Source organism: Ambystoma mexicanum, chromosome 2p (genome assembly GCF_040938575.1).
Source record: "Ambystoma mexicanum isolate Mex_15411 chromosome 2p, UKY_AmexF1_1, whole genome shotgun sequence".
Classification (NCBI taxonomy): Eukaryota; Metazoa; Chordata; class Amphibia; order Caudata; family Ambystomatidae; genus Ambystoma; species Ambystoma mexicanum.
In genome coordinates, this window is record NC_090923.1 from 310585814 (window position 1) to 310601480 (window position 15667).

The 15667-nt window shown below is 43.2% G+C and overlaps 1 protein-coding gene across 2 annotated transcripts in view; it reads left to right on the forward strand.

Moving 5' to 3' along the window:
* The window catches only part of TMEM40 (transmembrane protein 40), a 413366-nt gene that overhangs the window by 107282 nt on the left and 290417 nt on the right, over positions 1-15667 (forward strand). The gene's annotated exons all lie outside the window — the stretch shown is intronic.

Here is a 15667-nt window from a genome sequence, read left to right on the forward strand (position 1 = left end):
TTATTCCAGGATACCCAATGAGTATCCTCCACCTTTGAGTGCTAGTTTTTTTTTAAGCGTCCTATAACCTGGGCACTCTTTAATTTTAAGCACTTCATATGGCATTTGCCAGATAAAAGCAAGGTATTTTATATTATTCGACCACCTCCAATTCTGTCCCTCCTAGATTCCATTTCATCCGCCTAGTTTTATGAAGGTGGGAGCAGGGGTTAAAGGCCATAACCTGTCTCTTACTGATGTTGATGGTTAGAAAGTTCAACTCCGAGTAAACCCTCAGGCAGTCCAACGATGCCTGGAGGCCCTATGGTGTAAGATCCATCAGTACTGTATCATCGGCATAGCCCAGCCACTGTAGTGCAATAACCCCAAAGCAGCCAGAAACTTGTTCTTGAAAGCACGTCTAAATTTACTGGAAACCAACGAGATCTTAAAACTCAGAGGACAGAGTAATTCAGACACATGCCGCTTCTGTAAGAATGACACAAAGGTGGAAACCATACGCCACTTGCTCTTAAACTGTCCAGGAACGAGAGAAATGGGTGAGAAATTCCTGCTACCACACCTTTCGGCATCAGATACTAAGGAAGTGGAACTGTGGTGGAGCCGCTTAATGAGCGGAGAAAGGAACACTTGGACAAACAAAGACTCTTAACATTATTCTATCTTTATGAAATCTAAACCACTACTCAAACTACAAACTTAGCCACTAGAGCGCTGTTTGCTGAAACGACTTCTGCAAAAAACGTTTTTCTTCTTGGTTTCCTTGGTTCTCTTCTTTTACATTTTGAAAACACTGATCGTCCTTCACGTAAATCTCTTCCTCTTCCTTTGCTTGCAGCTCCTTTTTTTTTTTCGATATACAGTTTTGATCTACAGTTTCTTCTTCTTCTTCTACAATGTTTTGTAAAAATCATTAATTTGATTAAATCAACTAAATAAATAAAATAAATAACCCCTAATTTTGGAGAGATAGAAATCAGATTGGCCAATGATACACCCATGTCTGCACGGCACAGGTTAAAAAGGAGAGGGGCACGATTACATCCCTGTTTGAAACCTTGATAGGTAGAAATCCAGGTAGAGGTCCTCTCTGATTGATCTAACCTGACCTTTATACATGTATTCATGTGTAAATCGGCGATATTTGAAAGCAGGCCAGGTGGGATTTTGCAGTCATTTTCTTCCAGAGTAGGTGCCTGCTCACAGACTCCAAGGCCGAGCTTTTGTCAATGAAGGCCACGTAAACTGTTCTTCCACGTATGCCTCATGGTTGCTGTATTGTAGTTGTTAGAGCAAGGCAACTGGTGGGAGTACCAAAAAACCAGTTTGATTTGCGACGATGGGATTAGCCTGCTCTGCCCATTCCTTTAGCTCACTTAACAGCAAGCGTGAGAAAATGTTTGACAGGACATCCAACAGCGCAAGCAACCGGTAGTTACTCACATCCTCTCAGCTGCCCTTTTTCCATACAGTGAAGATGATGCTGTCATGCCAAGAAGAAGGTAAGACCTGCTACTCAGCATTCTAGCAGAATAGCCAGTCAAGAGTTTGTGCCCAATGGTCAGCTATCCGGCCCAGGGACTCTTGATGCGTTACTGCCCGTAATCAATTTCAAGATGTCGCCAGGCCCCTTTGTGAATGACCATGGTGCTCATGTGATTAGCAGTGTTTCAGCCATAGTATCTTCAGTTCCCAGAGTCTTACTAAGATGTTCAATCAAAGCCGGCTCAATGACATCAATGATATCCTGGGTGGTTCATGATGGTTGCCCTCTATGGCCTTCCAGAAATTACCGGCGTCTTTCGCTAGGGTAAGGCCTACCAGGGAATGCCAACTTTTGCATTCAAGGTAATGGTGATGGTTCTTAAACCATTTTCGGTAATTACCCTTTTCTAAGGATACGGTGCTCCGTTCAGTGATGACTTTGACAGGGCACGCAAGGTGACCCCCAAGGCCCTTCTTTTATTAACCACAAGTTGGTCAAATACGTGGCTGTGCATAACACGTGTTGTTTGGCAGGAGTTGGAATTTCTATTGATAAAGATCTTAGTAATAACCCTGGCTACCATTGCCTCATATTCATTGATGGTCTCTAGTGCTGTATCAACCAGTTTGTTAGCCACACTTGCTTTACTGTACTCAATGTAGGTTACCAAAGCAGTCTGCATACTAGGTACAGATTTCTCGAGGTGACAATCGTTTCATGTGATACGATTCATTGCAGTGTTAACTCCCAAAAAATGTCTGGGTCTGATGACAATGGGGGGGTGTTAGTGAAGTATTCAAGCTAATGTTCAAAGTAAGGTGATCGCTCACAAGCCTATGCATTATGGTCAGATTATTTACCAATGAAGGGACGTTAGCCACAAAGGCATAGTCCAGGATACTGATAGGTTTATAGCCCACATGCGTATATAGTGGAGGGGAATCAGACGGCATTGCGCCATTCCGCATCTTGAACCCGACGGCATCAGCGGCCCTTGCTGCAATGGCTTTTGCATCCATCTCAGGCACAGACATTTGCTTCGATCCCAGGATAATTCTGGCCAAAGTCACTCTCTCACTCTACCGCTACAGATTCAGTCACACAAAGATAGGTGAGGGTAGAAGGGATGGACAATGGCAGCCAACAGGCAGAGGTGAGATCCAAGCAAGATCCAACTAGAAAAAGGAGGCAGAGGGAAAGCACATAGGCAGTCCTTGGGACGAAGGAGGAGCGAGAAGCAGTTCTAACTTTGCACAAGTTGGAAGAGAAGAAAAAATAAAAATAAATCTGAGCGAGGATACGAGCAGTACAGGTCAGCGCAAGCCACGCTAGGCTAACTTACTTCTTGCCTTCCGTGTTGATGAAATAATCATGGCTCACCAAAAGGCCCAAGTTTCAAAACTCAACATTGCACTTGTCAAACTTATCAAACAATATTTGGGGAGGTGAGGGGTGATGAGGATAGCATATGGCCTTAAAAAGCCAATAAACAGGCGTGTTTCTTCTCCGATGTCTGCAAATGGTCCTGTGATGTCCGTGAACATCTTTGATCCTCAGATGCATCTATGCTTATTTCTACAATACATGGTTGGTAAAAAGCAGTTTTTGGATGGCTTATAACTTTGGTGCCACTCAATGAAACTGCATGAAATTAATTTTGGAATTCCATTCTAGACCTGATTCTGGATGGTTCTGGAAAGTGTGCTGCTGTTTTGTAGAGAGGCAACAAAATTAGAGTGGGGGTCCCAAAATATTGTAAAGGCTTATGAATGTGGTGCAATTTGTCGAATGTGCACAAAAGGTTGCAAAAAGATTGTAGATCTCAATATAAATGTGTGCGCACAGTTTGGAGTTTTGCGGGAAACCAGGTACTCCTCATCACTCCCAGCAACCAGCCGCCCATTTGACTACTGGCCCCCCCTTCAGGCAATACCAATTGGACACAGCCCAGAGCGCACAGTCTCCTGAAGCTACCCCATGATGATGAAAGTGGTATGGACCCATGGTAGCCTCGGCACGGGTAAATGGACGCATGGTAGCATTGCAACGTGACACTGTCACACCCTCATGGTGTGATATCAGAACTCTTAATGAATGAACGCATATACCTGGCTGTAACATTGTGAGTCGGGAGGGAGGGTTAGGGTGGAGGGTAGACATGTTGGGAGTATTATGGGAACAGTTGGTTACTTGTTGACTGTAAAACAATACATTTAAAAAAAGGGGGCTAAATTAGAGGGGGGTCTCAACATGTTTAGATGGCTTATAACTTTGTTTCCGTTTTACGAATGTAGACACGAGTTTGCACAAACATTCAAGGTTGGGTATCTAATCTTTCTGGAAAGTCTGAATGGATTTTGTCAAGAGGGGGTAGTTTATATGACTAAAGTGTGTACGAACATTTTGAAACTTTAAAAAATAAAAACGGGCAGATTTCCCAAATATTTGTGTTAGGAGCATTGGCAAGGACCTAAAAGCATGGTTTTGCAAATGTGCCCCTGTTTTATTTTTTGACAAGTGTCATAATGTAGGTAAAAAAAATAGTGATCTACCTTTGGTGACTGAGGTATAGCCTGTGGCCATGGGCAGTGGTTAGATTGTCTGGGTCATGGCATAAGGTCATGAACAGGATAATCTGGCTACTGGACATGAGCAGGAGGACAACCAATGGGAATGAAGTGCCCATGTCCACCAGGGACTGACTATGTGGTAAAGTCTTTTGAAATTAGGATAGATTTGAAAGGGAAGAAGTAATGTGCTCCTGGTAATATGGTCATAAGGTTCTCTCTTTGCCTTCTGCAGGCCACCATGGAAAGTGAAGAGGGGCTCTGTACGGATCCCTCCCTTCCCTTTGCATGGTGGCCATCTTGGAAAAGGATTTTCCTTCCTACAATGGGACGCCACGTGTGTCCTGGTGTAGGAAGAACATTTTTATTTATTAGCAGCCCAGGTTACCGCCTTGGCAACCCAGGGTGCTAATGGCCTTCATCCCCCATTGCAGTGGCTAGAACAGGGGATAAAAGTCTGGAGCCCTCGTTATCTGCCCATGCTTTGCTTGGGTGATAACTTGAGCTGGAGGGCCATTCTCCCCTGTTCCAGTCCTTAGAACGGGGGATGAACACCACATTATCTCCATTAGCATAACACTAAATGCTAATGTTGGAAAATCTTAATGAGTCTATGTACTTTACTGAGAAATGTAAATTACATGGAGTCTATGATGTTTTTTTTTTTAGTTCTTTTTTTAACTGGGAAAGGTGGTTCCTTTTTGCTGTTTTATTTTTTTTGTTGATTTTTTTTTCAGGAGAGTTCAGAACATAAGGTGGGGAGGGAAATGAGGGAAGAGGTACCAAGTACTAATATGGAGGGGCAGGTGGACAGGGGAAGATGTTGCACTTGAGTTACATCTAAGGTGGGGGCAGTGTTTCTCATGCTCCTTGATTACAGCTTCAAAAGCACTTTGAAATTGCTCCCCACTGCAGAGTGGTGTGTTGCAGTATATACAGAGGACTGTTCTATTTGAAAGATATGGATCAACAGTCTCTTTTATTGCTTCCACGGTAGCTGGTGGGATTTTGTGTCCCACAGAAGTAGGCTGCGTAGTTACACTATCGGTTGAGGAAGAGGTGGTGGAGGAAGGCAGCAAACTACTTGCTAAGAAAGGAAGCTCCTTTCTGAGAGCATTGTGGTCGTTGGATTGGGTGTGGAGGTGCTCCTGTATGAGTACAATCCAGGTAGTCTCTGAATGAGTACAATGTTGCACTCCGTGCATTTCACTTTGGTGGCTTTAGCCTTTGGTACATTCCCAACAACGGCCACGGCCATGATTCTCTCTTGGTGCTAGAGGTAGGCACATTCTCTACCACATCTTCATGATCCTCTTCATTGTCTTTGGAAGTACTGCACTTTTTGTTGTTCTGTAGGTCCTACAGCTGGTTCTTCTTGGGGAGGAGGGGTGGCAATAGCTGATGCCATTTCTAAGATAAATAGCAGTTTTGCTAATATTCTTCCAGGTATGTGCTCTAAACTAGATTGTTAATGGATAATGAGTAATAATAGGTCCTGCAGCTGTGCAAGGGGAACATTTTGAACGTGCAAGTTCCTAGATTAATCCGAAGTGCATTTCCAAACTGTCCGTTTAGCACGTCATCATTCCACGTGCATGGTCACGTGACACTGTCCAAAAAGTCTATGATACGTCAGACATTCGCGGACGTTGACAAATGCAAAAAATGTGGATTACGTTCCAAAAAGTGTTTAGAAGTGTTATAAATGATGCTAAATCGTGGGAAATGGCAGATTTTTAAGGTGAAACTTTGTAAATTGGACAGAAATGCTGCTATATTCGGGTAAGTATGATATTAGTAAGTTGTAGATAAGTAGCATGCTCTGGTAAAAACCCATGAAAAATACTGAGCAAACTTTGTTAAAGGGACGTTATGGTTACAAGTAAAACTGAAAAACCTTGCCAGTTATGGTAGGCTAAGCAACCATAACTTGCGCCACCACTGTGCACATTTCTTGCAGTTTATACAAAAGCATAACAGTTATGAACATGCAATTTACTCTCCAAATACCTAAAACTACCCCACAACAGCTCACCAATTCTTAACTTTGGGACATATTTAGGGCAGCCATAAACACATTTAGCTTGCCATTAAAATTCCCTAAATCACATGTGGATAAATTGTATTTCATCAAAATAGTTTTCAAAGTTATATTAAAATTGATATATAAATGCATGCAGTGCGACTTGTGGTTGCTGAGAAGAAATGGGAAATCTTCATATGTATGCAATTCTTAGCTCTCCTTTCTTCAGGCCAGTTGCCATTCTTGGCAAGCATTAGACCAGAGCCTCCAGGGCTGTGTTTTTAAAAAAAAATAATTAAGGCAGCGGCTTACCCACATTCCAGTTACACACTTGCTAGGCCATTTGCCTTGCAAGGAAATTAGCCTTCAGAGACAACAGGTCTGGCAATAGGGGACATTTGTTTTGAACACCCTTAAGGGCAGGCCACACTTTATTGTGGTTGTAAATAGCTGGGATGCAATAGCTTCAAAGGAATTCACTCTTCAGATCTAGAGGCCAACAGGCTTGCAGTGGGGATGCCATTTATGAATTCTGCCCAGAGACTTACAGATTGTCATTGGCTGAATGAATGTGCATATTGCATTTTTAACATCATCCTTTATTCTTTGAAATACTGTGTATTTTACTGATCATGGTTCACTTTGCTTTTGCGTCGGTTGATTTCTTCTTTCTTTTCAAACAGCATTGGCATTTAAATAAGACAGCTCAAAGTACAGGGATATTTATTTCAGTTATTAATAAAATATATTTTTAATCTGCTGTCGGTTTTTATACTGAAAAGTGGGTCTGAGTTGTCATAGTGCACCACCTTTTGATGGGTATCGGTTTCAGTGAAAATGCTGCATTTATCTCTGTCTGCAATGTGATGTACCTTTCCAAACTGCACTTGGATTACATTTCTTTTCAGCTTTCTCAGGATTTGAACTAGAGAAAGACGCCCACATAGTCTGCCTTAATAGGCCCGTTTTCAGTGTTTAGGTTGGCCCTCAGCTCTGTTTGTTTGGGCCTATGATTAAACTTTGCAGTCCTTCCCCAGAGGACCCTAGAGACATTTTAAGACCCCTTTCCACCTTTGTGCCAAAGCCAAGAAACCTTAAACTGTGGTATTTATTTACATAACCAACTGTCCTACTGTCATTATCCAGCGTTCATCCTTTTTCCTTCTTTGAAACTGTCTGTCCTCTGCTTTCCTTTTCAGGGTGTTTAGTATTTTGTAGTGTTGGTAGACTGTTGTAACAATAATACAGTAGAAATGTGTATGCAACCTTGCCTAGACACTCCTTTTATCATTGGGTAATTGTATTTTTGCTATGCTACAGCTAACCAACGACCCATGAACTTGAGAGGAGATAAGTCTGCCATTCCATCTACATTTCAAAATTGGACAAGGAGGTTTATAATTTTATTTAGGAGAAATTTGGGCTCTAGGATAGAACACTCCTGTGCTGAGCTCAGTTTTTGTGCTGATCGTCTCGTATTGTTCTGTGCAAGGTAACAGGTGTGAAAAGGTGAACCCAACACCATTTGTAATGAAAAAGTGTTTTTTCCCTGGTTACCTTGTACCAAGTGATTTAGTACAATCCTGTGACTACAAGATTTATTGTTCATAAAGTAGACACAGTTTAAAGAATGGTCAGCCTACAAGTGTTTCAAACCCGAAGGTTCTTTCTCAAGGCAAGTAAGGCGATACTGATCTTGGCATTAGTTTGCGGCAATTGCAGCGAATGTATGGCACTAGCCATGAAATCCCATGAGTTAAATGTTTGAATATCTGCCATACGGCTAACTACGACCCAACCTTCCTCCTTTAAAACCAAGATCAGTATCACCTCACTTTTAACAATAAAAAAACACACCTTAATACACTTCATCCAGCGTGTAAATCTTGTAGTCACAGGATTCCACTAAATCACTTGCAGCGAGGTAACCAGGAAAGAAAACCATTTATAATTGTATTTGTCTACTTGTTTAATCCATTCTGTTCTGATCCATTCTGGTGTATTAGGGGTGTGGGGCTGATTGATGGTTTAGAAACAGATATTCGACCCTGGACCACTGGTCCCCAGAATTTGATTTGTCCCATACATAATGCTTAGGAGCATAGAGGGCGTAAGAATATATGGAAGAGTGAACACAGAGAGGTAGGGTTGTCCCTGCTCTCCTAGTGTGTGTCACATGCTAGAACCTATACTTAAAATTCAGTAATTCAGCTTTATATTGCATACATCCCAGTTTTCTCCTGACAATGTCATGGAAATGTTACAGATATTATCATATTTATTGGGCAGTCATCGATTTGCCACCGCTAGTCTGATGCCAAAAAGCACTTCTAAATATTCTAGGACGTATTTAATTTACTAATTTAATTACAGTGCTAGAATATTTGAGAAACTTGCTCAATAGTCAGGAAGAATTAAGAATAAATATGACTTAAAAATTGTATTTATTCTATCTATATTAGTGGATACCAGAAGCAAAATACATTTAATTTAGTGCTGTTTAAATTTTAAATGAATTATCCTGGATTAACAACCTTTGCCCTGTAAAGTCAAGCACAGGGAATTGAAATCCAACTCCGATTTATTTTTCTATGGGTTAGTGCATAAACCTGCAGTAACTATTTACTCAAAACTTTGGCCGCTGGAGATGTACATCTGAAATGGCCAATGGAATGCTATCACGAAACAGACTTTTTACTCAAATTTACTAGACATAATGAAGCCCAATTCATGGGACTCATATTTCTGAAGACTTTGAATTTCCGTGGGTTAAAAGGAAGGCATTATATGCCCATTATGAGGTCATACAATCCTACCAACAAGGTTTGTTGATTATTTCAGTGTATGAATAGATGCTGGAGAATGCAATCATTAATATTTGCTATGTTGCATGTATCTTATGACATCCTTGACCTGATAAGAACACATTGATTATTTATCAACAAGAAATAGTCGTTTTCTATTTGTCATTATTCTATTTAAATTTTTGTCCAGGGCTGTGTCCCGGAGCACCTTACAAGGTTCAGAAGGTGGGAGGTGATGCAGAAGTTGCAAACTGTTTCATTACAGGTTAGCAAGAAATTATACAGAGGTGATAGCAAGCATGGATGTCATTTGGGAGTTGCCCGGAGTTGCAGATGTGACCTCTGGTGACTCCCCTGCGACCTCTGGCCTGCCTCTGTGACCACTGGTCAAGGAATGCAGAGGCAGTGTGAAAAAAATGTAAACCTTGTTCTTGGCACACTCTTTCTAATTTAGGGAATCACCCTGCGTAATTTTGGCTTTTGCCAATGTACTATATCTGCAAATGTGCAGCTGGCGTGTAGTGTTTGTCTAATTTGATAAGGCAGGCTGGATGCCCCAGACCCTCTTATTCAGTATCTACTTGATTGTTATGTTTGTTGCCTATCATTTTGTTAAAAGAGCTCCACGTTTTGAAATTAGTTTGCCTGAATTGTCCTGTATTTAGGTAGAATATTTATATTTTTATGTATAGCAGTCTGAGTCTTGACTCTTCCTGCTTTGAAGCACGGTAAAAATAGGGGTTAAATGCAACAAAATGTAAACGTACTTCATTTATCAACATCAGAAGGATTAAGACTGATACAGCCTGCTGAAATATGAACTTGAAAAGTGCTGGCTGACAAATGTTGAGCATTTAAATTGCTGATCGATCCAATTGTGACACAGTGGGCCCCATTATGAGTCCGGCGGTAGCCGCGCCGGTAAAAACGGCATGGCTTCTGCCAGAGTCATTTTTTTTCCCGGCGTCCGGCAATGAGGACTTACCAGGGTATTACAACACCAGAGGTCCCGGTAATTCCTCATAGCCGGGGCGCCGTAAAATATTACTCCCCATTTCCATTCGAGTCCCATTGGACTCAATGGGAATGGGGAGGAGGGATCCACCAGCACCATTCATGAATGGTGCCGGTGCATCTGTCTAGGTCTGCGAGCGGGTGCCTTTCAGCCTGCCAGCAAAAGGAAAAGGTGATGGCTGGAAGATTCTGAATCAATAACCACAGACACAGCTCTGGGCAACCCTCCAGACCATCGTTTTTCATCCTGCCAAACCATTACAGAAGGGGAAAAATGATATGCAAATCTTGCTTGGTCCTACCCCAAAAGGGGCAGTCCAGCCCCAACTGCTAGGTCACATCCCTTCTGCATGAGACCACAAGCATCCCCAGACATGTTTCAGCCTTGTTGGGCGTCATCAGTGAGGAGTAGCTTGGGTCTCTAGCCCGGCAGACTCGGGACCCACGTCTGGGCATATGCGTCCCACTCAGGGTGACTTAAGCAAAACGAAAAGGTGATGGCTGGAAGGTTTTGAATCAATCATAACCACGGGCACAGCTCTAGGCAACCCTCCAGACCATTGTTTTACAGCCTGCCAAGCCATTACAGAAGGGGGGAAAAACCATATGCAAATCAGGCTTGTAGAGGGTGTAGGCAATCAATGTTAATTTGCACATTTAATATGTTTGTGGGATAGACTGCGAGAAAAACGGTATGGTGGAGGGACAATGGGTTGCATCAAAATGTCTCAGCAATGTTGAGGTTTGTGCTTGTTTGTTGAGGGCGTTGAGGAATTGAGCTACAGAGGGAAATGTTACTTACTCGAGAGGTGACTTGGAAGGAATAAGGACACTCGCGTTCCCCCGGTTTTCTTTTGCCCCTGCCATTCTGCTCAGCTCTTAGTAAACTTTAAAGCCCCTCATAAGTGCCCATTTTGCTTCTCTCTGTCTCCATCTGTCTTTTGATCTTTCTCTTTCATTACTGTCTCTATCCCTCTTTCCTGCTCACATCTCAACTCTTTCCCCACTGCATCTTTCTCTCTCTGTGGTATCCCTCCTTTCTACCAGGGACGTCATTCGGGGGTCGCCAGAGGTCGCAAGAGCAACCTCTGCTGATTGGCTGGCGACCTCTGTCAGTCTCTTGCGACCTCTGCATTTCCGCCAGTCAGAGAATGCAGGTGGCGTGGCCACAGCTATCATGCACGTTGCCGCGTGTGCCTGGGGTGCTCCATTTTATGTTTTGTCCACTCTCCCCCTCACAGCAGCATGTGTGGTTCACTGGTTCTCCTGTCCTCGTGGCTTACAACACGGTAAAGTGAGTGAGCAGGTCGGGGGTGAGTGTGTCCAGTTCTGCGTGGGGGTTGCCGGTGGGTCCTCCTCATTGTGTGTGCGGGTTATGGGCCGCTACGCCTGCGGCCTGGAAGGGCCGTGGCACCGGCTGACATCAGCTGACATCAGGCACGTGAAGGGACTGGAGAAAGCCATCCGCACCTGCAGTGTTTTTTTATAGCATGAGTTGTTTTTTGTTATCCTGCCGGACTGGACATGTAAGCGAAGGAGGCTCAGCTTCTGTGGCTAGACCCTCGAAGGATCTTTGTCCCACGAGGTGGGGTGCGCACAGGGTTGGGTAAGTGGAGATAAACACCCTTCCTTACACAATCGCAGCTGATGGCTTGTACATCTCTCCCTTTCCGACACACATGGGTTTCGCTGGCCGAAGGGTGACAGCAGCCTGAACTGAGCGTGTACGTTCCACTCTCAGCTCCCCAGTGACGACCTGTGTGATTTTATGCCACCCACTCTGTATCCCGACCTCTTTTGTTAATATTCAGTCACTAATACGCTTCGCTCAACATTCTCGCCAAAGCTTCTCTCTGGAAAGGTAAACGCCATTTAAAAGGTTAATAACAAAAGTGTTGCTTCAATTGTAAATGGGGAAAGGCACGTTTGAAACGAGAGCTCAACTCTTTACAACTAGGTGTGTGACGGAGAATCTCTCCAGTGCATGTAAGGAATGCCATTTTCCAAGGTGAGCACTATTACTGCATTTACGTTCATCATGGCAGAAATATTTGCCTTGCCCAAGGGTTCGTAAAGTAATGCAGATGGGTACGTATGGGGACGGGATAAGCATTAGGTTTCCAGCGCTCCCTTCTTCATTAGCATATCGCACAGAAGTCCACAACAAAGGCTACCTCAAATTTAAGAAAGCCCCAAAAACGTCACTGATGAATACGACCATCCATTAATTGGCGGACAGTTTCCCATCGACCCCTCATCAGATGATTCATGGCACTTCATGTCTGTACATCCTTCCTCTTGTAATGTTGCTGGTAACTGAGACACGGTGGTGTAACTAGACTAACATTTCGGAGGGGGCAAACCTTTCAAATGTTGGGAGACGGGCTACCTTCAAAGACTGTGGGGAAGGGGCACACTTGTGTGAGTGCATCTAACTTCTTTACACATCCTAAAGAGGCTATTCCAGTGGTGCAATGACCATTGGGCGTTATCGTGATAGGGGTTGGTATTTGCATGTCAGGGGAGTGATTGGAAAGGTAGTGGGTGACAGGAGACAAACTCATTCTCATAGCAGTTCTTAAGTGTATGGTTTCAGACGTGAAGGAGAGTTGCGGCCCGAGGTCCCCTTGCTATCCCTGTGGTCTCCCTGGTTACCCCTAAAACAAATGTTTACATTTTTTTTCTTTTTTAAATGGAAGCTCCTGGGCTGTGGCCTGCACCACGTGGCTTTGTTTCTGGAGTGGCTGGCTTTCTTGTTCAGGCCTCTTCAAAAACAGGGGGTTCCACAAGTGCAGTGACCCTAAATAAGAAAGAATAGGAATAACAAATTGTCTTTCTGGAATTCTATACAGTAATTGCTAGACTCATTAAAGGTTTATTTTAGGCACACTTCAGGAGGTGAGTCACTGATTTTAGTTTGTTCTTAAATACCTCAAATTCACAATGCAGACAAAAACTATATGTATTTTGCTTTTTGCAAGTTGCAGTTATAGCATGTTTTTTTCTGCTGTTGTCTCTGTTACGATCATCACAAGACATCCCATCTCGGTGTCCTCCGTCACTTGATAAAATCTTTGTGTCTAAAAGCTTGAGTACAGTGTAGAAATGTTTGACCATATCACATCAAGTGGCCCTTGATTTAATTCTGCCACAATGAATGCTTTGTTGTAATGTGGCTTTCTTTCCTATCTCCATGGCATGTTGTTCAAGATGTCTGTTTGCATGTATGAGGTAGCGAGTGCCCAGAGTACGGGATGCCGTGTGAGTGTGCTGCTTTCCCTGCACTACTCTAAATTCTTTAATACACAGTTATGAACCCTCCCAATGTATGTATTTGCCAACCTCTCAAGCCTGAAAAGTAGATGCACGCCGGCTTGACATGTGGCCAACTTTGTATCAGACCTGCATATGAACTGGCCTGCTGTTAAATCTGTTACCAGTTTATTGGTATACACTACAGAGTGTAATTTGCTTTGACTTTGAGAATATTCAGGCATGTAATTTCTCATTTTACTATAACTGGTAAGATAGCTATAGCTAGTAAGATAGCTCAGTGGGTTGAGCGCTCGCTGCTGCGATGTGTGTGTGTGTGTGTGTGTGATCTACAGGTTGCAGGTTTGAATCCCGGCAAGGCCAACTCAATATTCATCCTTCTGAGGTCTATAAATGAGTACCAACACAGGTTGGGTTATATTGTATGTATATTTGTTCTATATAAAGCACTTAAGCGTAAGTGCTATAAAATAACACATCATCATTTGGCCTTGGACGTCTGCTTGCCCTCACAGTAATTTGGTAATAATATTAACGATACATATGGTGATTCATTCTTGAAACATTACAGTGATATAGTAACCATATGTATCGTAGTGTACTTAGGAACAATGCTATGTGAAGCCACTCCCTGTTTTGTCAAGGGGCGAATGGTTGTATTCCATCGCTTCCCGTGATGTCACTTTGGGGGTGGGGTCAAATGACATCACTTCCTGTGTTGTCACCAGAGGTCCAGGGTGATGTGATGTCACTTCTGCTACCCCTGGCATTTTGGTGAAATGACGTCCCTGCTTTCTACACCTCCTTTTTTCATCCTTCCTCTCTTGCCTGCCTCACCCTTCATCACTTTCTCATAAACCGGCATTTCTGGAGCATTTAAGGCCATGCTTGGCATATGATGGCAGCAACCCTGTTGTAGTGGCCTGCCACCTTTGTATCTCATGATGGTTTGAACTACATTTCCCATCAGTCTTACACAGCATAGTCAATTGTCAGGGCTCATGGGAGCCATAGGCCAAAACATCTGCTTAGCCATGGGCAGCAAACCCCTGATAGTAAAGATGCCATGCATATGAGGAAGCAACTGGGCATGAGGCTGCACATTACATTTAGTGACCGTGCATTTTCATGAGGCATTCATTGTCACTTCTAGGACATTTGAGGCTGCACGTCACCCATGGTAAAGATACCATGCATAGCATAAGCTATTTGGTGTCTATGAATACTTTGAGGCTGAGCTTGGCACATGATGGAATCCTCAATCTGAATGATACCTGGCCTAGTAGGATTGTTGTCTGTCCTCTATCTGTTCCCCCTCCCTTGCCTTGTCGCGCCTTGAAACACTTGTATATAGGCACGTTATAAATGCCATATCCTAATTACACAGGCGGCAGCACATGTGCCACCTTATACCATGCATAAAAGGCATTGAGTGGCATTACTGGGGCATTTGAGGCTTCACTTCACATTTTATGGCAGCAATTAGACTGGTAAGACTCTTCCATTCCTATGGTGCACATACCAGCTGTATGAGACATTAACTGACATTGGGTGTCATTAATAGACATTTGAGGATGCAATTGGCATATGATGGATGCAACTGGACATATATAGCTGTAACGTACATGTTTTAACTGTACATAGGCTGTAAGGCTACACCAGACATAAAATAGCAATATCCGCAAAAAGAGACTACAATTGCGAAAGAGTGGCTTTACTTGGCGTATGGTTACTAGACCTGACGTGCAGACATACATAGTATAAGATGGCAGTAAATGGCCATATGAGGCTGCAATGGCATATTCATGACAGTACCCCTGGGCTATGTTGCTTCAAATGGGTCTACCCCGGCTATCAAATGCCACCCTCTATGGCATATCAAGGCAGCACCCACGTTAAAATCTACTTGGTATCTAAAAAAGCCTTATGTCTGCTTTAGTAACGCTTTGGCATTTTATGAAATGTAAACGTATGTATGTTCTTTTACACACATCAGTCACTTCGGGTGATGTCATTGATTAAATGTCATATTACCTTTGATGTCGTCATGGTCAACGTTTGTATGACATCACCTCCTGCAATGCCATTGGATGTATGATGTCACATCGCTACCCCTAGTGTTTTGGTGAATCAGTGTCCCTCATAGCAGGGGAGGTGGAGTTGTTGGATTATCTGTGAGGAAAGCGGTATGTTTTGAGGCTTTTTCAAAAAGTGGTGATGGAGGGTGCAGCGTGGATGTTGTCTGGTATGGTGTTGCAGGCTCTGGGTGAATGCTTGTTTCTTTCTGCGTGTTAGTTTTCAAAGTGGAATGCTTAGGAGATGTTGTTTACCTTGTCTGGTGTTTGTGTGAGTGATGGGGTTCGGTTTTGTTATAGAGGTAGGCTAGAGTTTTGAGGTGGATGGCTTTGTGTACAATTTACAGTCCTTTAAAAGCAATACTCTGGGGATTGGGGAGGCAGTAGACTTGTGAAAAACCTGGAGTGATGTATGAGGGTTTGGG